Consider the following 25,122-nt stretch of genomic DNA (forward strand, 5'->3'; position numbering starts at 1 on the left):
TTGTCACTGTTACAAGAACAATGAAAGGCAGTTTGGCATCTCTCCATGTGTGTGAAGTACACAGTAGCTTAAGTATTAAGTAAGTAGATGTTCCTTTTACAGAAATAACAGCCTCTAAACACTTCCTATAGCTTCCAATGAGAGTCTGGATTCTGGTTGAATGGATTTTGGACCTTTTGTCTTTACGAAACATCTCCAGTTCACTCAGGTTTGATGGTTTCTGAGCATGGACAGCCCGCTTTAGGTCACACCATAGATTTTCAATAATATTCAGGTCTGGGGACTGAGATGGCCATTCCAGAATATTGTACTTGATCCTCTGCCTGAACGTCTTAGTAGATTTTCAAGAACCTGCTGATACTGACTGGAATGCAACCCTCAACTTTAGCAAGATTCCCAGTACCTGCACTTCAGCCCCACAGCATGATGGAACCGCCACCACATTTTACTGTGGGTAGCAAGTGTTTCTCTAGGAATGCTGTGTTCTGTTTCCACCATGCATACCGCCTCTTGTTATGTCCAAATAACTCAATTTTAGTTTCATCAGTCCACAGCCCCTTATTCCAAAATGAAGCTGGCTTGTCCAAATGTGCTTTAGCATACCTCAAGTGACTCTGTTTGTGGCAAGTGTGCAGAACAGGCTTCCTCTGCATTACTCTCCCATACAGCGTCTCCTTCTGCAAAGTGCACTGAATAATTAAACCAGTGGTTCCCAAACTTTTTTTGCTAGGCCCCCCTTCGCTTTACAAGACAAATGTTCGCACATCCTCCAACCACACACACCCATATTTTGCTCCATTGCAGTTTATTTCACACCTCAAACATTTAGTAAACAATTAAGCAAATACAACTAATCTGCAATAAATTACAGGTAGTAAGGAAATAAACTACTAACTATTTTACGCTACGTCCACACCTACACGGGTATATTTGAAAACGCAGCTGTTTCGTCCACACGTAAACGGCGTTTCGAATCACCGAAAACTGAGATTTTTTTAAAACTTTTTTTGCGTTTCCGTGTGGACGAGGAATACAGAGTTCGTCACGCAACGTCAAAGGTATGTGCCTTTTTTCACGTCACGCTGTGCGCCACGTTGCGGTTTACATGAGATGAATTGCAGAATGGCAAATAGAGACAAAATACCGTTTCTGTTAATCTGACTATCTTCAGGTTTACATATATACACGCAGTTACTGTCCCTCCATTTAGAAAGGCAGAGGCGTCATGGTGTGATTATTTTAAGTGTAGTTGGTTTTTTTCCCTGTGTAGTAATATTCAACATTGCAATCTAATCAAAAAATGCCTCTCTGTGCAAAATGGGTTTAAAAACATAAACAACTGTGGGATACTGTTTGTCCGCGATTTGAACTGGGGGACAAATAGTGGCAGAAACGGCCTGATGTTATTTGTATCCCACTGTAACTTTACTGTATAAAGAGCTAACATCTCCAAAATGTGAGGAGTAGTTAGTCATTACAACAAGTGTTTGTGAACTAAAAATCAAGAATGTGGGATACTGTTTGTCCGTGATTTGAACAGCCCAGCGCTGCTCCCCACGAAGGGAAAACCAAATCTGCAGGGGAGACCTACCTTGGCACTTGTGCAGGTGAAGCCAAAGGGAAGATATGCTTCATCATATTTTCTAGTCTTTGGCTTAGAATGAAGTTGGTTTGGAAACATATTCAGCGATGCTTCATCTCCTGCTTTGCGTTTCTGTAGGTGCCCCATGCTAGCAGTGTCCAAGCGTTTTGTTTTTTTTTCCCCCTTTTCATACCACGCCCCCCCCTGCCATGGCTCTGCGCCCCCCCCTAGGGGGCGGGCCCCACATTTTGGGAAGGTCTGACTTAAACAATGCACAGTGACACCATCTGCAGCAAGACGAAGTTGTAGGTCTTTGGAGCTGGTCTGTGGGTTGACTCTCACGATCCTTCGCCTCTACTTATCTAAGATTTTTCTTGACCTGTCACTTCCAGCCTTAACTAGAACTGTGCCTGTGGTCTTCCATTTCCTCAATATGTTCCTCATAGTGGAAACTGACAGCTGAAATCTCTGAGATAGCTTTTTGTATACTTCCCCTAAACCATGATGTTGAGCAGTCTCTGTTTTCAGGTCATTTGAGAGTTGTTTTAGGCTCCCATGTAGCCACTCTTCAGAGAAGACGCAAAGAGGAGAAAAACTTGCAATTGGCCACCTTAAATACGCTTTCTCATGACTGGATTCACCTGTGTATGCAGGTCAAGGGCCAATGAGCTTACCAAACAAATTTTATGTTCCAATAATTAGTGCTAAATGTATTCAAATCAATAAAACATCAAGGGTGGCCAAATTTATGCACCAGCCTAATTTAGTTTAAGTAACTATTGCCCACTTTCTCTAAATCCTGTAAAATTCATTTCGCTTCTTAAATGTCATTGTGTTTGCATATATATATATATATATATATATACATACACATATACATATATATACATATATATATACATATACATAAAAACACCCAGCACGCCCCTGCGGGCGGTTTATCCTTCAAGCTCGGGTCCTCTACCAGAGGGCTGGGAGCTTGAGGGTCCTGCGCAGTATCTTAGCTGTTCCCAGGACTGCGCTCTTCTGGACAGAGATCTCCGATGTTGTTCCCGGGATCTGCTGGAGCCACTCGCCTAGCTTGGGAGTCACCGCACCTAGTGCTCCGATTACCACGGGGACCACCGTTACCTTTACCCTCCACATCCTCTCGAGCTCTTCTCTGAGCCCTTGGTATTTCTCCAGCTTCTCGTGTTCCTTCTTCCTGATATTGCTGTCATTCGGAACCGCTACATCGATCACTACGGCCGTCTTCTTCTGTTTGTCTACCACCACTATGTCCGGTTGGTTAGCCACCACCATTTTGTCCGTCTGTATCTGGAAGTCCCACAGGATCTTAGCTCGGTCATTCTCCACCACCCTTGGGGGCATCTCCCATTTTGACCTCGGGACTTCCAGGTTATACTCGGCACAGATGTTCCTGTACACTATGCCGGCCACTTGGTTATGGCGTTCCATGTATGCCTTGCCTGCTAGCATCTTGCACCCTGCTGTTATGTGCTGGATTGTCTCTGGGGCATCTTTACACAGCCTGCACCTGGGGTCTTGCCTGGTGTGATAGACCCCAGCCTCTATGGATCTTGTACTCAGAGCTTGTTCTTGTGCTGCCATGATTAGTGCCTCTGTGCTGTCTTTCAGTCCAGCTTTGTCCAGCCACTGGTAGGATTTCTGGATATCAGCCACCTCCTCTATCTGCCGGTGGTACATACCGTGCAGGGGCCTGTCCTTCCATGATGGTTCCTCGTCTCCCTCCTCTTTCTTGGGTTTCTGCTGCCTGAGGTATTCACTGAGCACTTGGTCAGTTGGGGCCATCTTCCCAATGTATTCTTGGATGTTCCTTGTCTCATCCTGGACTGTGGTGCTGACACTCACCAGTCCCCGGCCCCCTTCCTTCCGCTTAGCGTACAGCCTCAGGGTGCTGGACTTGGGGTGAAACCCTCCATGCATGGTAAGGAGCTTTCTTACCATACATACATATATATATACATACATATATATATATATATATATATATATATATACATACATATATATATACTTTTTTCCCCATTTTTAAATGGAACTACATTGTGCGTATGCTATATTTGAAAAAATAATATAATGACTGTACTTTTTGAAACTATTGTGTAAATGTCATTTAGTGAGCATTATGTAAGCTTCAAGATGGCGCCGAGTATGGCAGCCTCGTCGCGAGCTCCCCCAAGCAACGGCTTTCTTCTGTGTTTAATTTTACTTTTCCTTTATTTTTTCACGAGCAGCACTTGTCTCCTTGTGTACGACCGACAAACCTTACTGGACATAAAAGACGGTCTTTCTTATAACTTTCCGGAGTTCAAGTTTTGCAACACGGACGCTCCGTTTGCAGACCCCCCATTCATCTCACCTGAGACGCCTTTGTTCTCTGGCCCTGGAGGCCACAAACGCCGACGCAGAGGGAGAAGATCTGGCGTTCTGGTTCGACTGAGACGGCGCACTTACAGACCACCGTTACCCAGTTTATTACTGGCAAATGTGCAGTCTCTGGAGAACAAGCTGTGCGAGCTTCGGGCACGGATCTCATTCCAGCGAGAGATGCGGGACTGCTGCGTGGTCTGCCTCACAGAAACCTGGCTATCGGACAAAGTACCGGACTCCGCAATACAACTGCCGGGGTTCTCTGTGCACCGCGCGGACAGGTCACAGGATCTTACTGGGAAAAGCAGAGGCGGTGGTGTGTGTTTCATGATCAACAACAGCTGGTGTGATTATGCGAACGTGCACCCGGTCAAATCCTTCTGCTCACCGGACCTGGAGTACCTGATGATTAAGTGCCGGCCATTCTGGCTACCGAGGGAATTTACAGCAGTGATTATTACGGCTGTTTACATTCCCCCACAAGCCGACACTGACCGAGCACTCAGGGAACTGTACAGCGCGATCAGCAGCAAGGAAACCGCACACCCAGAGGCAGCGTTTATCACAGCCGGAGACTTTAATAAGGGAAACCTGAAGAAAGTCTCACCAAAACTCCATCAACACATCCTTTTTAACACACGTGGAAACCGGCTACTCGACCACTGTTACACCTCTTTCCGGGATGCGTACAAAGCCCTCCCCCGCGCCCCATTCGGCCAATCAGATCACTGCTCCATCCTGCTCCTGCCCGCCTACAGGCAGAAGCTGAAACAGGAAGCTCCAACCCGGAGGGCGGTGCACTGCTGGACGGACCAATCGGAGTCTGCGCTGCGGGACTGTTTTGATCACGCGGACTGGGAAATGTTTCACGTGGCCGCCAGAGACATTGATGAATACACAGACTCAGTCTGTGGATTTATCAGGAAATGCGTGGAAGATGTCGTCCCATCCAGAACAGTTAAATCCTTCCCAAATCAAAAACCCTGGATTAACGGAGATGTTCGCGCGGCACTGGCGGCACGGAACACCGCCTTTGCCTCCGCGAACACATCGGACTACAAACACGCACATTACCAACTCCGGAAGACGATCAAAGCAGCCAAACGTGAGTACAGGGACAGGGTGGAGCAACAGTTTGACAACCCTCGGAGTATGTGGCAGGGACTAAACACGATCACAGACTTTAGAGGGAAAACCAGCACACCGCAGACCACGGCCTCTCTGTGTGAGGATCTAAACGTATTTTACGCTAGATTCGACACAGCGAACACCATGAGACCGGACAGTGTGCGCACCGCGGATGACGTCAGTGCGCACACTGTGTCTGAGGAGGATGTGCGGAAGTGCTTCAGGAAGGTGAACGCGCGCAAAGCTACTGGTCCGGACGGGATTCCCGGCCGCGTCCTCAAGTCATGCGCGGCTGTCAGGGTTCCTGGGTCGGTGATCCAGTGTTTTCAGTTCACATTCACTGTTTACCTACTGCCTGTTCCACTTCCTGTTTTATTGTGTTAGCCTTGGTCTGTGTGTATTATGTTCAGTCCTCTTCCCATTATCATTAGTTCATTATGTTCAGCTGTGTACTCACCGGTCTCTCATTATCATCATTATCACCAGTCTGTGTATTTAAGCCCTCGGTTCTACCCATTCAGTGTCGGGTCATTGATGATGTCGTTCAGTTCAGTTAAGTCAGCCAGCCATTCAGTCGTCCAGCCAGCCAGCCAGCCAGCCAGCCAGCCAGCCAGCCAGCGTCTACCTCTGTTCTGTTCATCCACTCCTTATAATAAACCTTCACCAGTCTTCACCTACCTGCGAGTCCTGCGTTTGGGTTCCTTCCTCCTCGCCTCCACACAACGCCTGACAGAATGACCCGACCCGTGCCACGAAGACACGCTAGGAACCCAGCGGACTCGGACCTCTATGAGCGGCAGGAGGTAGCGCTCTCCTTGTGGGCAGAAAAACTCAAGGAGAGACAGCGGCTCTTCGCGGAGCGAGAGCACGTCTTCGAGGGCACTCGCTTGGCTCTGGGCGGGCCTCGGAGACGCCGCGTTCCCCCACCTGCCGCCTCACCTGCACCGGAGCATCTGCCGCGGAGAGTGGACGTTTCACGCCGCGCTTCGGCCGCTCCCTCTCTCGCCACTCCGCTCCACGCTCACACATCACCTGCTTCATTCACCGGACCTTCAACCTCGCCACGGCACAGCGGCTCCGTCTTCCACCTCAGCTCAACAGAGGCTCCCGTGCCAGAGGCTCGGACGGGTACCCCGCCCGCTTCCTCCTCCCGGAGAAATCGGCGCACACGCCGCCATAAAACGGACTACTTTCAGCCACTCCCGATGGTGAGTTCCAGTGACTGTTTTTCGCACTCACCATCTGATTATTCACTCAAAACGCACCATAACCCCATCTCTGATTCGTGGGATGTTTCCCTCCTGGAGGATTCTGTGGACTGGGAAGATTTGTTCTGCTCTGCTCTCCCAAAGACTGTAAATAGTGGTGGCAGGAAAACCAGAACAATCCCCAATAAACCTGCTAACATCACACACCCAGTCATTATCTCCACTCCCGTCAGTCAGTCTACCCCCACACCAGTGCCAGCTCCCAGGAGGAGGGCAGCTGCGACCCAGTCTACCACCACACCCGCTTCGGTTTCTCGAGCGGGGGTGACTGGTGTCCAGCCACCTCCCGTGCCTGTCCCAGCGCCTAGGCTGAGGACGGCCAGGATCCGGCCTGACCCCCCTAGAGACTCAGCTGAGGCTCTCCAGCCAGTGCCCTCACGCTCTGGAGGCACGAAAGAGCTAACCGGTCCACCTACTACTTCACCCCTTCATCCACCTCCTGATCCAGCTTTTCACGCCCTCGCAGTATCACTGGTTAGGCTAGCTGAGGTGTCCCCTGCTCAGGCACCAGCTTTATTAGCCCAGGCTGCACTGTTGTCCCCTTCACTAGCTCACTCTTTAGCTCAGCCATTAGCCACACCAACCTCAGCTCCGTCGTCAGCCTCACCTGCTGTTCAGCTTCCACTCCTGTCAGTTCCCTCACCTGCTGTTCAGCTTCCACTCCTGTCAGTTCCCTCACCTGCTGTTCAGCTTCCACTCCTGTCAGTTCCCTCACCTGCTCTCCAGTCCGCTCCTGTCCAGTCTCCCGTAGCTCAGCCTCCTGTCCAGTCTCCCGTAGCTCAGTCTCCCGTAGCTCAGTCTCCCGTAGCTCAGTCTCCCGTAGCTCAGTCTCCCGTAGCTCAGTCTCCTGTCCAGTCTCCCGTAGCTCAGTCTCCTGTCCAGTCTCCCGTAGCTCAGTCTCCTGTCCAGTCTCCCGTAGCTCAGTCTCCTGTCCAGTCAGTCCAGTCGCCCGTCCACCAACCTGTTCAGTCAGTAGTCCAGTCGCCCGTCCACCAACCTGTTCAGTCAGTAGTCCAGTCGCCCGTCCACCAACCTGTTCAGTACCCAGAGCCTGCTGTGAGCTACCCTGCTGCCCAGCCAGGGGTTTCCGCACCCGCTGGCCCGGCCGCTCCTCAGCCAGGGGTTTCCGCACCCGCTGGCCCGGCCGCTCCTCAGCCAGGGGTTTCCGCACCCGCTGGCCCTGTCCTGTGTGTGCCAGGGGCTCCAGTGCCCACTGGTTCTGAGACCGTTTTCGCTGGAGGGCCCGAGGAGCCCGTCCGGCAACCTTCCTCGTCAGCTGGGGGTTCAGGAGAACCGCACCAGCCTCATGCCTCGTCAGCTGGAGGGCCCGAGGAGCCCGTCCGGCGACCTTCCTCGTCAGCTGGGGGTTCAGGAGAACCGCACCAGCCTCATGCCTCGTCAGCTGGAGGGCCCGAGGAGCCCGTCCGGCGACCTTCCTCGTCAGCTGGGGGTTCAGGAGAACCGCACCAACCTCATGCCTCGTCAGCTGGAGGGCCCGAGGAGCCCGTCCGGCAACCCTCGTCGTCAGGAGGAGGGCCCGAGGAGCCCGTCCAGCCACCACCTGCGGCTGCCTCGCTGTCACCTAGCTCTGCCTCTGCCTCGCCTGGTCCGGCCTCAGACTCTGCCTCAGAGCCTTCGTCCTCGTCTGGCCCAGCCTCAGAGCCTTCGTCCTCGTCTGGCCCAGCCTCAGAGCCTTCGTCCTCGTCTGGCCCAGCCTCAGCCTCTGCAGCGACGCCTGGTCCGGCCCCCGCATCGCCATCGTCTGGTCCTGCCTCGTCTGGTCCTGCCTCGTCTGGTCCTGCCTCGTCTGGTCGTGCGCCCACCGGGCCATGGCCGGCACGCCTAACACCGGAGAGCCGCCGCTGCCTTCCGCGCGGCCGGCCCCCTGAACTGCTCCGTCGTCTCCTTCGCCGCCGCCGCTGCCTTCCGCGCGGCCGGCCCCCTGAACTGCTCCGTCGTCTCCTTCGCCGCCGCCGTTGCCTTCCGCGCGGCCGGCCCCCGGACCGCCTTTGCCTGAGTGGCCACCGTTGCCTTCCGCGCGGCCGGCCTCCCGAACTGTGTCCACGTGGCCGCCCACCTGAACTGTCTCGGCCTCGGGCCGCGTGGCCACCCTCCTGAACTGTCTCTGTGTGGACTCCGTCCCTCCGTCCTGGGCCCCCTCCGCCCGCCCTGTTCTGGTTCTTTTTTCTTTTGGCCGTCGGGTGCCGGCCTTTGGGGGGGGGGGGGGTACTGTCAGGGTTCCTGGGTCGGTGACCCAGTGTTTTCAGTTCACATTCACTGTTTACCTACTGCCTGTTCCACTTCCTGTTTTATTGTGTTAGCCTTGGTCTGTGTGTATTATGTTCAGTCCTCTTCCCATTATCATTAGTTCATTATGTTCAGCTGTGTACTCACCAGTCTCTCATTATCATCATTATCACCAGTCTGTGTATTTAAGCCCTTGGTTCTACCCATTCAGTGTCGGGTCATTGATGATGTCGTTCAGTTCAGTTAAGTCAGCCAGCCATTCAGTCGTCCAGCCAGCCAGCCAGCCAGCCAGCCAGCGTCTACCTCTGTTCTGTTCATCCACTCCTTATAATAAACCTTCACCAGTCTTCACCTACCTGCGAGTCCTGCGTTTGGGTTCCTTCCTCCTCGCCTCCACACAACGCCTGACAGCGGCTCAGCTGGCTGGAGTGTTCACACACATCTTCAACCTTTCCCTCTCTCTGTCTGTAGTCCCAGCCTGCTTCAAAATGGCCACCATCGTCCCTGTACCCAAATCCTCCACCATCTCCTCATTGAACGACTGGCGACCTGTAGCCCTGACCCCCATCGTAAGCAAATGCTTCGAGAAGCTGGTCAGGGACTTCATCTGCTCTGCACTACCCGACTCACTGGACCCTCTACAGTTTGCATACCGCCACAACAGGTCCACTGATGATGCCATAGCCCTGACACTACACACTGCCCTGTCACACCTGGAGAAGAGAGACACGTATGTGAGAATGCTGTTTGTAGATTACAGCTCAGCATTCAATACCATCGTTCCCTCGAAGCTGGACAGGAAACTGCAGGATCTAGGACTGAGCAGCTCCCTCTGCAGCTGGATCCTTAGCTTCCTGTCTGACAGACGCCAAGTGGTCAGACTGGGCAGCATCACCTCATCCCCCATCACACTGAACACTGGTGCTCCACAGGGGTGTGTACTGAGCCCTCTCCTGTACTCACTCTACACCTACGACTGCACAGCCACTAACAGCTCCAACATCATTGTGAAGTTTGCGGATGACACTACAGTGGTGGGTCTTATCACCAATGGTGATGAGACGGCTTACAGGGAGGAGGTCAGCGCCCTGACCCACTGGTGTCAAGACAACCATCTCACCCTCAACGTCGCAAAGACAAAGGAGTTGATAGTGGACTTCCGGAGGTGCAGAGAAGTACACACCCCCATCACCATCAACGGCGCTGCTGTGGAGAGAGTGAGCAGCTTCCGGTTCCTTGGCGTACACCTGGCTGAGGATCTTACGTGGTCAGTACACACAAACAAAACAGTGAAGAAGGCGCAGCAGCGCCTCTTCTTTCTCAGGAGACTGAAAAGATTCGGCATGAGCCCCCGCATCCTCAGGACCTTCTATCACTGTGCCATTGAGAGCATCCTCACTGGATGCATCACCACCTGGTATGGCAACAGCACCGCCTACAACTGCAAAGCTCTCCAGCGAGTAGTGCGGTGCTCTGAACGGATAATTGGAGGTGAGCTTCCCTCCCTCCAAGACATCTACAGGAAGCGCTGCCTGAGGAAAGCGGGGAGGATCATCAAGGACTCCAGTCACCCCAGCCATAAACTGTTCAGACTGCTTCCATCAGGAAGGAGGTTCTGCAGCATCCGGTCCCGAACCAGCAGACTGAGAGACAGCTTCTTCCATCAGGCCATCAGACTGCTGAACACTTCATAGACACCTCAGCTTCACTACTGGAACTTTAACATTATGCACTCCACACTGTATATAAATGCCACTTGTTTTGCACATATTCAACTCTGTATATTTTTATATATTTTATTATTATTATTATTATTTTTTTTTTATTTATTATTTTTTTTTACTATTTAATTTGTAAAAATGTGTATACACACACACACACACACACACACACACACACACACACACGTAGGAAAATATTTAGTATACACATCCAGAAATGCATACACTATTATATATTGTACATATATTTATTAGTTTCAGGTTGGCCATTCTTGTATTTTGCTCGTTTGTGTTGTTGTGTTTGCACATCTCTGTTGCTTGTGGGGCTCGCACACAAGAATTTCACTCGCATGTGCTGTGCCAGTGTGCCTGCACATGTGATGTGACAATAAAAGTGATTTGATTTGATTTGATTTGATTTGAAGGACTGAATATTAAAACTCAAAACTTTAATGCTAAAAAAAATGTCTATTAGCACAAACGGTAAATTAAATGCTGTTTTAGATTTTTAAGTGTATTGTTTGTGACCCTCACTTTTGTGTTGCAGTATTTGAACGGTGTAATTTATTTAATTTTAAAACACCCTGCTCAGTATTGTTTCGATCCCGTTTGTCCACCAAAACATTCATAAAACAGAATAATTCAGCTTGTTCTGCCACCTCAGTCCTCAATCTGATACAGATCTGAGGAGGTTTTAAGGTTGAATATCTGAGGTTCTTGATTGAGTTCTCAAGATGTTCTTCAGAGCAGCCTGTGAATCAGGAGAGTGGGCAGTCTACTAATTCACAGGTTTATTGTTTGATCTAGAGTTCCCTCAGACCACATGTGAAGTTGTCTTTGAGCAAAATACTGAACTCCAATGCATGTATCAATAATTGCAAATAATATTAGATTTTTAAGCATAGTATACACGAGTGTGAATGCAGTTTGTTGTATAGGTATGCAGTAAAATTGAGGTCACTGCCACTGAAGTATGAAACCATTGTGCATTTTTAGTGTGTTTATTTTCTGTTCCTGTTTTATTTTGTACTCCTCATTGGCTCTCATTTTTGATCTTTCACTTCCTGTAATCCTGTATTACCCCACCCATGTGAAACTCTACATGAATGGAAGGACTCAAAGATTGTATTCCCCAAACAGAGACAACATACACATGAGACCCCATATAACCTCTGGGATCAAGACCTAACCCTAACCCACTATGCAAAGTGATATTGGTGTCACGTCTTTCATATGTCATTTTTGGACGTCAAATTTTGATACACACTGAAGGGGTTGTTTTGTAATGTCTGATGTTGATGTCCGTAGGCCCGCCATGTACAGGCTATTTATAGTCCAAATGTGGTCGTTGTGGACAGATCTTATTTTTATACTGCTTCTGTAGTCCCATGTTTCCAGAGGGTGGAGGGCATGTTTCCTACAGGCTAGGAAGTTATTGGAAAATGATCTAGAAAAGTATAACACTTTCTGAAATGGGATTGATCATAACAGTAATGTATGAAGGAATGCAGAGCGATTAGCGGACATCTCCAAGTTGACGCAGTCTCTTGAGCTAAAACAAAAGTGCACGTCTATAAAACATCCAGTGTTTAGTGGGACGACGTCTTCTTTGTTATTTTAATGGGTTTTTTCCAAATGTATGATGAATCTGTAGAGAATGAGTTCAGCTTGCATTCTTTTGTAGTTGTAGGATGTAAATGTACATGTTGGCGAAGGGTTGCCTCAGTGAATGACAGCGTTGACTCTAACCACTTTTAGCCAGTTCTTTACTACTGTCATTGACACTTTTTGCCCTGTTGTATATAACAATGCCCCCCCCGCAAGAAAGCACAGCGGGCTGATTCACAACTTTAAATTCAGAGCAGGTTTGCGGTGCTTACAGAAGTAGTGAAAAAAAGTCTGAGCGCTTTCATCCTTGAAGTTTTCAAAGATAGATAATAATGCATCATCTTATTAAATAAAAACTTGCATTTAGCAATGAAAAAGATCTGAGCTCTGTGCAATGAGGCACTGAGCCTGTGATCACTAATGTAATGATTTGCTTTAAAAACATCATAGAAATATGACAATATTAATCATCACATCTATGAACGTAATGGTATAAGCCACAATATCACATTTTCATTTCCCTCTTTACTTATTTAAAACAAACTTTAAACACTTTCAATGTAGGCAGATAAAATAGAAAATAGTGCTTTATAATCCAATCAGTCTTACATGTACTGAGAACACTTCTACAGACAAACAAAAAATAATCACATGCATGCATTCATTATGAAGATAAAAAGGTTTTACTCACCTGTAGAGAAACACAGCTAGTGTGATGCAACACAGAAGGAATCCAATTGCAGGTGGGAGTATGTGTAGAAAATACTTTGATGAAGTGGATTCTGTATCAAATCAGCAGTGAATTAATTTAAAATGCTTGGTTGACCTTTGCTAGAATTGACTGGATCTGCTTTTTGTCTACCTACCTGTGGGGTTCTCAGACACAGTCAAATTCCATGTAATGCTGTGTAGGCCACGTCTGCCTGTTATGTTGCATGTGTAAAGTCCTTCATCTTCAGGTTGAGCACTAAAAATAATGAGCTTTGTAGGAAACTCATGATTTATTTTCAGTCTGTGCAATGAGAAATTTGAATAGGTGCGATTCCGCTCAATGGAATAATGAAAAACACATCTGTTGTTGGTCCAGGAGATTTGTGTTGCATTTGTCTTGGATATGTTGCAAGTCAGCATCACTGAGTCTCCTTGGGACACCAGCACAGCTCTGTGGTCGTCTTTAACGATCTCTATAGTTTAAAGGAGACAATCATTCAGTATAAAATTCTATCTGCACTTCATCTGTAAAAAAGTGAATCTCAAACACAAATGAGCTCTTTACCTGCAAAGACATCCCACATCACTAACAGCTGAACGAGGAGCAGTGCTGCTCGGTTTATAGTGAACATCGTGATCATCAGACAGAGAGAGAAACAGATCTGAACTTTACTGCCAGCTGTTTTGATATCTGAGGAGGAGCCGCAAAAAAAGGAAGTGGTTACTTGCTGTAGAGTTGAGCTCTGAACTAATGTATGTGAATGTATCACCATTTGTTGAAGCGATAATTTACATTTAAGTAATGTATGCAATGATTCAGAATTGTCACAACTGAAGTATATTTCTTCCAGAAACTGAACACAATTTATATTGCAATTAATTTCCTCTTGTAATTTAGTCCCTTATGTCATAAATGGAAAATATAAGCTGCACCTGAGTAAAGGAGCATTTTTCAACTGCTAAAACTGCATCTGCATTGTTAATCAGATAAAAACTGGACCTGCAATGATTTTTTTGCTTTGCTCAGTTTGTGACACAACTGTGATTGTTCTGCTTTATGACTGTGAAGTAGAACAATTAACAACAGCAGGTCATTTTTATGGAAGACATTTAGATATGTCATAATCAATAGTTCACTGTCACGTGACTCAATAGAGAATTATTATTAACATTAATATGTTTTCTATTAACAGACATGTATAAATATTCATTAGCAGCTGACTGATGACATTTCATCTCAGGACTGTGTGATTTTGAACAAACTGTTCTTGTGTAGTGACTTCCTGACTTTCTGCTTTTGCTGTGTTGCACGTGTTCTGGTAAAAATGTGAATGTTTTGAGAGCTAAATAACTAAACTTTATCAGGACCTTTCAGGCTCTAACTGATAATGTCAGCGATAATGTCTAAAAGGATCTGCTTAAACATCATAGATTGAATTCAGCCTGCCACCTCACTGGTGTGTTTGTTATTTTTACAACAAGCAGTGCCACCCTGTGGTTGAGAGAGTTGCTGCCTATAACATGACAAACATCTTCTGTTCTCTTCTCCTGAGGGAAACTGATCCTGCTTCAGTGTCCTCATCATAATTCTTTCTGCAGAGTAAAAGTAGTGACCAATAATAATATCTTACCACTTTCCAGGTGTTTCAGATACCTAAATATATGAGATAAGATTAGTAACACTGCCTTATAGTGACTAGTATAAACACATGAGATTTTTTTTCTGTCCTTCACTGTGAGGATTTGATGATAACGATGATTTTTATGGTGCACGGGTTCTGGTGAGAATGTGAATGTTTTCAGAGCACAATAGCTAAACCTTAGCAACACCTTTCAGGTGTTAAATGTAGAGTGTAAAACCACAGTTGCAAGAGTCAAACACACCTCCTCTTGCTGTGTATAATGCTCCCATTAAGCTTTGTTTGATAACTGAATTAAAAACTGTTTCATTAGAAACCCTGGTGATGTCAGTGACATAAGTCTCTTTACACAATCACACATATTGTCCCACTATTGACACTCTGGTTACCACCTCAAACTTTTTTGTTTTTATGGTTTTTGTATGTTGTTTGTTTGTTTTTTTGGTAATGCATTTGAAAAACAAAAACAAATTTCATAAACTTAGTGTGTGAAATTAAGAAAGCTGTGTCCCACAGGTCTGAGGTGAATAGCCACATTGCTATAAGCTGATGGGGCGGAAACAGTAACTCAAATAACCGTTGATTACAGCTGAGTTATGCAGAAGAGCATCTCTGAGCACATGATATGTCAAACTTTGAAGTAGATGGGCTACAGATCACACCAGTTTTCACTCCTGTTAACTAAGAACAGGAAACTGAGGCAACAGTTAGTACTGGCTCACCACAGCTGGGCATCCAAAGATTGGTGAAATGTTTCCTGATGAGTCTCTATTGCTGTTCTATCCAAATGGTGGATATAACATGGTGGATCCATGCTGCCTTTATCAGCAGTTGGCTGAGGAAGGCTGCTGGTGTTGTAATCGTGGGAGGGTCTTTGTAAAAACTGAGCGAAATGTCCACAGCCAAGATGAGTATTTTTTGTCCACCCCTTTATGACCACAGCGTACCCAATTTCTGGTGCCGGCTTCCAGCAGGGTAACGCACCAAGTCCAAATCTTGTCAAACTTTTTTTTAAAACATGAAAATGTGTTCAAGGTACCAAATGCCCTCCACAGCTTCTTGTGGAGCTTCCTGTGAAGGGCATTTGAGGCTTCCTGCCATTCAGGACATTTATCTTCAGCGATGCCTCCATAAAGCACACAGCATCATCAAGGACCACGGCCACCCAGCACATCAGCTCTTCTCCTTGTTACCATCTGGCAGACGTTACAGGAGCCTGTCGGCTCAGACTACAAGACTTAAAAACAGTTTCTACCATCAAGCCATACGACACCACAACACTTAAACACACACACACAAACTCCACAGGACGCACTCAGAAGCTACCCTACAGCTTCACAAGTACTCTGTATAATCTGCACTGGTCACTCCACTTTATTGATATTTATATTTAAAAAAAAAAGTGCAATACTGTAACAACTGCCACAAAAAACAAAAACTTTTGTACTGTTTAGTTTGTACTGCTGCTCATTCCTGTGCAATATCCCATCTGCCCCCCCATTCCTATTTAAGATTTTCTTTAGTTAATCACTAGTGTGTACATATATTTATATATATATACACATATATATATATATTTAGTCAGTTAACTGAAACTCTCTTTTTCTTTTACTACATCTTATTAATATTTTGCTCTTTACTATTTTTCTATTTATTTTTTATTAATTTATTTTATTTTTTTCTACTGTACCATTCTACTGAGTGACTGTCTTCTGCTCGTCAAATACATTTCATTGCGATGTTGACCCTGTGCTAACTTGCATATGACAAATAAAACTGAAACTGAACTGAACTGAACTGAACAGTTAGCATGTCTGTTGACCAGAGCACTTTTAGGATGTGGTGGGATGGTAAAGTCACATCAAGGAGCTTACAAATCCGCACAAATATGCTATCATGTTCAACCAAAAGCCCATCATCCCTGTTGCCACGAAGAATTAGATTAGCTCTGAAACAAAAATTACCATCTAATCTGATACTAACAAGGTGTACCTAATAAAGTGGCCAGCTAATAGTGGTCAGTTAAGTTGTATATTCGCAATAAAACTGAGGTTTTCTAGATTTTCAAAATAATGTTAAACATTGTATATGTGTTTGAATGCAAGTGTGTGTGTGTACGTGCGTGCGTGCGTGCGTAACACTCTTCAACGTATGATTTCCATCTTTGTGGCCTTGCTGTGGAAAATGACACCTTATCGTGCACTCTGCTCTACTGCAGGTTTAAAGTGGTGAAAGAAAATGTTTTTAAAAACCTTATATGTTCAATGAAAATGGTGTTAGATAATGCGAAACCTAATAAATAACTGAACCCGTTTGAAAAGTCTAATCAGATCCCAAAATGACTCATTAATTAGGAAACTATGTGTTATGAGTAACAGCCTGCCTGACATACAAAAATGACTTTTGTCTATTCACCACACATGCAGAACAAGGGTCTAGCAGTACAGAAGGTGCTTCTCGTTTCCTTTATTTCTGCCCACACACAGGGTCTCACAAGCTTAACTGCAAAGAAAGAGTACAAACAGGAAATTCACACTTTTCAAAGGTGTTGGAGAAAAACACTATCAGTATATTTTAGTTATTATAGCCTCATCGTGAATCACAGGTATGCTAAATATAAACATGTCATTTTTCTTCTACTAGGTGTTGTAATCGATTCCAATTAATGTTCATTTTATCAATAGATCACAGTGTTTGTTATTATTCTCAGAAACAAGTCCACTACAGCATCAGGTACACTAAAGACAGAGGAAGTTCTTTAATCGTATTGTGTGGCTGCAGATCGAGCTCTAATCACCTTTCTCCTACCTCACAGGCAAAGCACAGAGTGCACCGTGTGCTTTCAATGAAAACAAATTCTGTTACTAAACTCGGAAAATGTGCATCAAAAACTTGTGCTGTACCTGTGAGGACATGGCACACAGCTAAGAATGAATTAAAGAGAATGTCTGATTGATCTGGATCAAACATGATTACAGACAGACAAAGTGAAGCTTCACTTCTACATGTGCTTTTCAAGGTGATGCCAAGAACAGGAAGTGGTTACTTGCAGGGGACAAAAAAGCAGTTCATTTAACGATGCATGAAGTTTAAGCACATGACAAATTAAATCATAATCAATATAATATTTAAACAATAATTCAATATAAACTAGTTATAAACAAAACATTATGTAATATATAACTATTACAAGAAGTGTTCCAGGAGCACAAACCTCCGCCAAGGGAGCAGTTTTTACATTTAAGGGGATAGTACTTTTATCAAAGTTGGACCCTATTTCACTCATATCCTTTATATGTTGTCAACACAACCAATGGTAGCAATAAACAAAGTTTTAAACAGCTCCGTATTACACTTGTAAGAATCATCATTAAGTTGACCTTGAAGGCCTCAGTGGACATAATCAAAATGTTAAAGGATCGTTAACATGACCCCACTCTGCAAGGTTTTATCAGAATTTCTTTCAAGTTATTTTGTTTACAGATGGAATAACACTCACACACACACACACACACACACACACACACACACACACACACACACACACACACACACACACACACTTATGCTAAAAAAATAAAATAATACACAATCACCCTGTAACAAGCTTATAATGAAGACCTAGATGGAAAAAACATTAACGAGCTTGAGCTGAAAATACATTATTGTCATAACGTGAAAACTTTAAGGAAAATTCTTGAACATTTAAGTTACACTTGGAGTCGACTTGTTCTGATTCACAGTTTCATGTCTTCCCTATTTATTTGGTAGACCTGCAGTTCATCCCGTCTCTGAAACAACATGTTTAGTTCCCTTCTCGTGTTCTTTAATACAAACCTTCTTCTAATTGGCTGCTTTGTGTAAGCAGAGGGATTTGTTCTATTGGCTATAGTAGCACCGTTGTCCTCCCTCTGATGGTGCCCCCTTAAAATCCCCTTCATTAAAACTTTTTGTGTGGATTGTTAATCTGCTTAGACATTATCATAGATTGTATTAACCCTCTCCATATATTGACGCCTCTGCTGCTTTTTATTTTTACAACAAACAGCGCCACCCTGTGGTTGAGGAAGAACTGCCTACAAAGACAAAAAGAGAAAAATAAAAATCAGTGCAGGTTCTAAGATAGAAAATAAAGGCAGAGACATGTGAGTGACCATCTTCTGACCTCTTCTCCTGACTGGGGAGGAAACTGATCCTGGACCGGATCCTGATTCAGTGTCTTCATCACAATTTGCACATCCTACTGTAAGAAACACAAAGCATGCAATAAACACAAAACATTTGCCAATGTGAGAAATTAAGTAATAATTTTTTAACATCATAAATCTGATAGATACTGTTCAATCACAACATTAAAACTATCTGCCCAGTATAGCTCACCCCTTGTACCACCAAAATGTCTATAAGCAGGACAAATGCGCGTGCTCCAGCACCTCTGTTATGACAACAGATTAATGTCTTTGTGTTCTCAAGATTTTCTTTAGCTGTGGCTCAGGTAGGTGCAGGTAGGTCTATTAATTTCCATGTTATTTGTTTAGTCCCGAGTTCCCTGAATGTCCTCATCAGGTCATCATGCACAAAATACCAAAAGCTAAACGGGTCTACAAGCCTCCCTTGGATGGAGTATATCAGATTTTTAAAAAGCATAAATGTGTCTGAATGCAGTTTGTTGTATGGAAATGCTTTTCTCAGTAAAACTGAAGTCACTGCCACCAAAGAATACTTGTGAGAACCCTGCAGAAACTTTAGGCTGCATGTTTTGTTCTGTTTTCTTGCATTATTTCTGTTCCTGTTTTATTTTGTACTCATCATTGTCTCTCATTTCTCATCTTTCACTTCCTGCATTCCCTTCCTTTCTGGTTTCCTCTCATAATGTGTTCTGTACCTGCCTCTGTCTCCTGTGGACTTATAAACTGTGAGTTCTCCTTGTCCTCGCTGATAATCCTTGCATGTATTCAGCATTCAACAGTGCAGTCTTTCCTGTTGCATGACTCATATTTTGTTGGACTAGTTACCAAACCTTTATTTACAACAATAGATATCAGATATTTGAATAATTTGAATATTTGATTCTGAACCTATGGATTCTGAACTCTTTCGGTCTCTGCTCCATAGAAAGATACATCATCAAAAGGCTCTGATGGCTGATTTAGTTAATGAACACCAAACTACACTCCAGTTCTGTCTTTTATCTAATACAGTGCAACCTTCAAAATTATTTCAAAAGCTGAACATATAACTGAGACTAAACGGTCTGGTCAACATAAAAAAATGATCATTTCTAATTTGGTGTAAAGTGGGGAAAAAAGACAAAATGTTACAAAGCGTGTGAGATTATTGATCGAATCAGTCTAACCAGTCTTAAGCAGTACTGATTATTCAGAACTATCCTCGATTACATTCATATATTCATTCTTACAATTAAGTAGTTAAAAGGTTTTACTCACCCACAGATAAAGACAGCTAGTGTGATGCCACATAGAATGATTCCAATTGCAGATGGGAGTATGTATAGAAAATACTTTGATGAAGCGGAATCTGTATAAAATCAGCAGTAAATTAATTTCAAGTGCTTGTTTGACCTTTACTAGAAGTGATTAGCTCTGTGTTTTGTTCTACCTACCTTTGGGGTGCTCAGACACAGTTAAACTCCATGTAATGCTGTATATGCCACTTCTGGCTGTTATGCTACATGTATAAAGTCCTTGATCTTTAGGCTGAGCACTAAAAATAATTAGCTTTGTAGGAAACTCACGATTTATTTTCAGTCTATGAAAAGAGAAATTTGAATGGGTGCAATTCAGCACATTGGAATATTAAAAAACACATCTGCTGTTGGTCCAGGAGACTAGGGTCACATTATTATGTCTTATATTGCAAGTCAGCGTCACGGAGTCTCCTCTGGACACCAGCAAAGCTCTGCGGTCGTCTTTAGTGATTCCTATAGTTTAAAGGAGTTAATCAATTAATATAGTCATCGGTAATGACAAATTTCGATAACAGGATGAACATAATTATGTCTGTACCTGCAAAGACATGCCACATCACTAATAGCGGAATGAGAAGTGCTGCTTGGTTCAGTCTAAACATCATGACCATCAGACTGAGAGAGAAAGAGAACTGAACTTCACGATCAGTTATATTTGTATCTGAGAAAGAGCAGCAGGGGAAAAGGAAGCGGTTAGTTATTGTATTGCTAAGAACTGCCTGCGTACTTTTTTCACACGAGACGAGGTACGAGGAGGAACCCAGGACCCCTGCACAAACGTCAGGTCTTACAGTGGGTCCAAGGATTTCATCCTTCATACGTAATGGCAGTCAGGGTGTCACTGTCTAGCCTGTATAGGTCTGTGCTTCCCATCCATGGCCATGCCTCCCTAGACCATCACTGACCCACCACCAAACTGGTGATGCTCCACAGCTTCTCCAGACCCTTTCATGTCTGTAACATATCCTTGGGATCATACTGCTCTAATCTGTGGAAAGCACAGGGCACCACTGGTGGATCTGCCAACTCTGGTCTTCTATGGCAAATGTCAGTCAGGCTCCACAATACCAGGCAGTGAGCACAAGGCCCGTTAGAGGATGCCAGCCCCTCAGGCCACACTCATGAAGCTTCTGATTGTTCAGCCAGAGACATTCACACCAATGGTCTGGAGGTCATTTTGTAGGGATCCTGCAGTGCTTGGTGCTCTTTATGTTTAGTTATATTATTTTATTTTTTTGAGGAGTCTATATAATGATTCCCTTCAGCAACAAATTGTAACAATTAAATTGAGTATAATTATAATTAAGTGTTCTCACTTAGTTTTCCCTTCACTAAATAAATGTATCTGTGTTGAAGATGCTCCAAATGTTATATTATATAAACCTATCAAGCTAATGGAAGTTTAAACTAAGTACAAGTTTAATATTGGTCTCGAGGTTCTAAACGCACCCATCATGTGTGGCATAATTCTGATGGAAGAAATTATGACAACCGTGTCAAGCATGTGTAATTTCCTTCTTTGCGGCTTTGATGTGTGAAATGAGATATTATAGTAAACTTCGCTCTACTGCAGACTGAAAGTAAGCAAGGGGAAGTTCAGGGCAATCGGGTTTAGATAGATCACATACTGATCCATTGATTAATGATTAATTTTGAGTACTTTTAACTTTTCCATTCCAGCAAATGCAATGTAGATAAAGAGTTTAGCATCACTACCCAAGAAGCTTTTCAATTCCTTTATGTCTGCTTGGTCTTACAACCTTAACTACAAAGAAAGCACATGAACAGGACACAGTGTGTGTGTGTGTGTGTGTGTGTGTGTGTGTGTGTGTGTGTGTGTGTGTGTGTGTGTGTGACATGACTGATGACATACTCATTGCTTGGTTGCACGCATGCCCTCCAGTTTGTGCTATACTGCGCATGCGCGTTCTTCCCGCATTACTTTATTTGTGTACTTGCGGGGCCTGTTTCTCCAAAATGCTGTGTTAATGATTGCAGCCTATGGTTAACAGCTGTCAACCAGAGCACCCAGTCATATGTGCCAAAGTGAGAGCAGGTTCAGCTTAAAAACAGGAAAATATATATATGCAAATGATTTATTGTCATCTAATTTTGTCTCATTAGGTTAAGCAAACCATCCCCAAACTATTCATCACTGAACCATGATTAGTCGTGATTACCTGTTTTGCATTGTTTATCCCTCCCCCCCCTTTCTCTCTCGTATTTGCAACTGTGAAAAAAGAACAATATTGTGCATACTTCAGTGAAACACAAGTCCTTAAGAACAATTATCCATTTCTGTAGACTCTAGCATGCAATCAATCAATCAATCAATCAAGGCTTTATTCGCCACGTGCAGGTTGCCCTGCAGTGAAATAGGACCCTCCCCCCCCCTGGACACATAGATATCTACTACAGGAAGCCTTTAACCCTTAACCACATACTAAAACACACATATAGACATGCACATGCACCAAACACCTTTCTATCACTTCAGAGGACTTCAAAGTGAGGTACATTTATTTTCCGGAGGCATATTTAAATTTTTGTTCCCCACATGTTTCACACACACCCCTGCAAACATAAGAGCTGCCTATAACTCACGCTTACATTTGACTTATACAGGCCTCAGAGAAAGATGTGATAGAAAAACTGTGATTAAACAAAACTCCAGGAGCAAAAAAAAAAAAAAAAAAAAAAAAAGGAAATAATTAAATGCGTGTATGTGTGTCTGCGAGTGTGTGATTCTCAATGACTGTGACTAGTTTCTGACCCTTTCAGGCATTGATGGATGTTCGTGAATATTCGAGATGCCTCTTGGAAAGCCCCTGGCAGAAAACGGGGAGACATCAGAAGAGAAAATACCTCAGTTCTCTGTTCTGAGCGCAGCTTGATCCTCTCACATGTACGTGCACAGTGAATGAATTTAAATCTTCTATGAAGAAGACAGTTTTTATAATAATAGCTTGGAAAGAAAGAGCTGTTGTTGTTGGTTAGCTTCTCTCAGTTGCTTGCAGAACATGCTGTAAAAGTCTTTTGTTTTTCCCACCACACGTATCTGTTTTGGTGTAAATATGTACGTTTGTGCGTGTGTGTAGTACAACTGATAACACCTGTATCAGCTTTTGCAGAATTTATCAATCAAACACTTCTGGGAAACTATATTTTTGCATTTTTTCTACCGATAGCTTTTTATGTTGCCGTTTTCACAGTGTTGCCTTCTAGAAAGAGATTGTGAACCTCCAATGCAGTTAGCGCTCAGGTAAATTATGGTTTCAGGTAAATAACTGTACAAACTGCTGTTGCTGTTCAATACCAGAAAGCCATCTTTTGCTTTGTGTAATAGGCTTTGATAGCCTCAACACAAAAGTGCAGTTTCGCATGAAAAAATGTTCCCAGTGAGTGATCTATCTAGCATTGCACTTTTAGAACCTCATTTTATTTATGATGCACAGTTCAGTAAGAGTTATGGGTTTTCTATTGTGCTTTGTTCTATTCTCTCAAACCCATGCATGCTCATGCACTAAAGTAACCACAATGCATGATGACTGATAGCACTGCTGTGGCCACATAACGTCAGAGATGGTGTTCTCATTCCTTACTAACCTCACACACAAAGATTTTTATCTTCACATTTTCAAACTTGCCTTCAGTCCCATCTAACACTGACTCAGCTGATCACCTGAGGCCCTTTTTGTTATGTTCCCTCTTGCTTTCAGTGCTGGACAGCAAATTCTCTCTTTCCCTCCCTCTATCTGATTTTCTTTCATGCTTTTCTGTTTTCTTCTAGCCAGTGTGCATTTTCTTGCAAGGGGATAAGTTCTGCCAGGATTGCCAGCTCTCTTAACGGGCATTCCCACTGGTTCTCCACCTGACATACCTGCTGTTGAGCATCTTGATCAACAGCAGGTGTTGATAATCTCCACTTACCTGAAATTTTTAAGGTCTGGTTTATTCACCCTCTGTTCACCAGATTGCTGCAGCAGTACATGCAGCATCACATTCAGGCACACACCTGTTTCTAGCTCTGTGTCTCCAACTCCAGGCCTCGAGTGCTGGTGTCCTGCAGGTTTTACATGTGTCCTTGGTCCAACACAGCTGATTCAAATGGCTAAATGACCTCCTCAACATGTCCTGAAGTTCTCCAGAGGCCTGGTAACGAACCAATCATGTAACTCAGAAACAAATGTATTGTTATTATGGCTGGTTCTTTCTCTTTGTGTGTCGGAGCTTCAGCATCTCACGAATAACATCTGACTTCTATATGGTAAAAATGTGTAATACCAAAGTACAAGCAAACAAACTGCTGTGACCCTGATTAAGGTGCCACTGCTTTAGTGGCTTTGTATTCACACTTAGATAGAAGTGTGATCTCTGAGCTTTGAGCTTGAGCTTGCACAGAGATTTGAGAGATTTGCAACTGGCAAAAACTGTCAGAGTTAAGAATGAGGACAAAGGGACAGGAAACATTCAACAAGTCATATAAAAAACAGCTTTATCAGTGAACTGTACTGAAATGAATGTTCATAGAGGTCTGCATGACAAAAACTAAATGACATTTTGCTGTTGAGGAATTCAAATTGCATTTTTTTCCAAATGCTATGTTGAAAACAAGGCTGTTAATTTTAATGGAGTTTTAATGTGACATTAAGTTGCACACTCACCAACCTCTTTATAAGCTACATTTTGCTAACACCAGGTTGGACTCCCTCCTGGCCACAGAGCTGCCTTAATGCTTCATGGCACATGAAGGCCTTATTAGCACCTTTAACAAAATGATGCAAACACCCCTCAGAGATTTTGGTCCATATTTACATGATAGCATCACACAGTTGCTGCAGATTTGTCAGCTGCACATCCATAATGCGATTCTCCTGTTATTTTACATCCCAAATGTGCTCTATTAGATTGAGATCTGGTGGCTGAGGAGGCCATTTGAGTACAGTGAACTCAATGTAATGTTCAAGAAACCTGTTTGAGATGATCTGAGCTTTTCAGCAACAATACAACGGTAGGCTTTGGCATTTAAATGATGCTCAGTTAGTCCCAAAGAGTGGCAAGAAAATATTCCCCACACCATGACACCACCACCACCAGCCTGAACTGTTACAAGGGAGGATGGATCCATGCTTCATGTTGTTTACAGCAAATTCTGACCCTAGTTACTGTTGCTGTCCTATTAGCTTGAAGCTATCCGTCCATTCTCCTCTAAACTTTGACCTCAATAAAGCATTTTGCCAAAAGAACTCACTGGATATTTTTCTCAGACCATTCTCTGTAAACCTTAGAAATGGCTATGTGGGGAAAATCCCAGTGACTCAGCAGTTTCTGAAAT

At 44.2% G+C, this 25,122-nt stretch overlaps 1 long non-coding RNA gene across 1 annotated transcript; it reads right to left on the reverse strand.

Moving 5' to 3' along the window:
• Positions 1 to 15,905: 15,905 nt before the first annotated feature.
• LOC120717569 lies at positions 15,906 to 21,567 on the reverse strand. Its single transcript, XR_005692231.1, has 5 exons — positions 20,326 to 21,567; positions 19,923 to 20,240; positions 19,747 to 19,837; positions 18,465 to 18,542; positions 15,906 to 18,375 (listed from the first exon to the last, which is right to left on the reverse strand). It is a non-coding gene; the product is annotated as an uncharacterized LOC120717569 (long non-coding RNA).
• Positions 21,568 to 25,122: the final 3,555 nt, after the last annotated feature.

Source organism: Simochromis diagramma, unplaced genomic scaffold, assembly GCF_900408965.1.
Source record: "Simochromis diagramma unplaced genomic scaffold, fSimDia1.1 OVJJ01000501.1, whole genome shotgun sequence".
In the NCBI taxonomy this organism is placed as follows: domain Eukaryota; kingdom Metazoa; phylum Chordata; class Actinopteri; order Cichliformes; family Cichlidae; genus Simochromis; species Simochromis diagramma.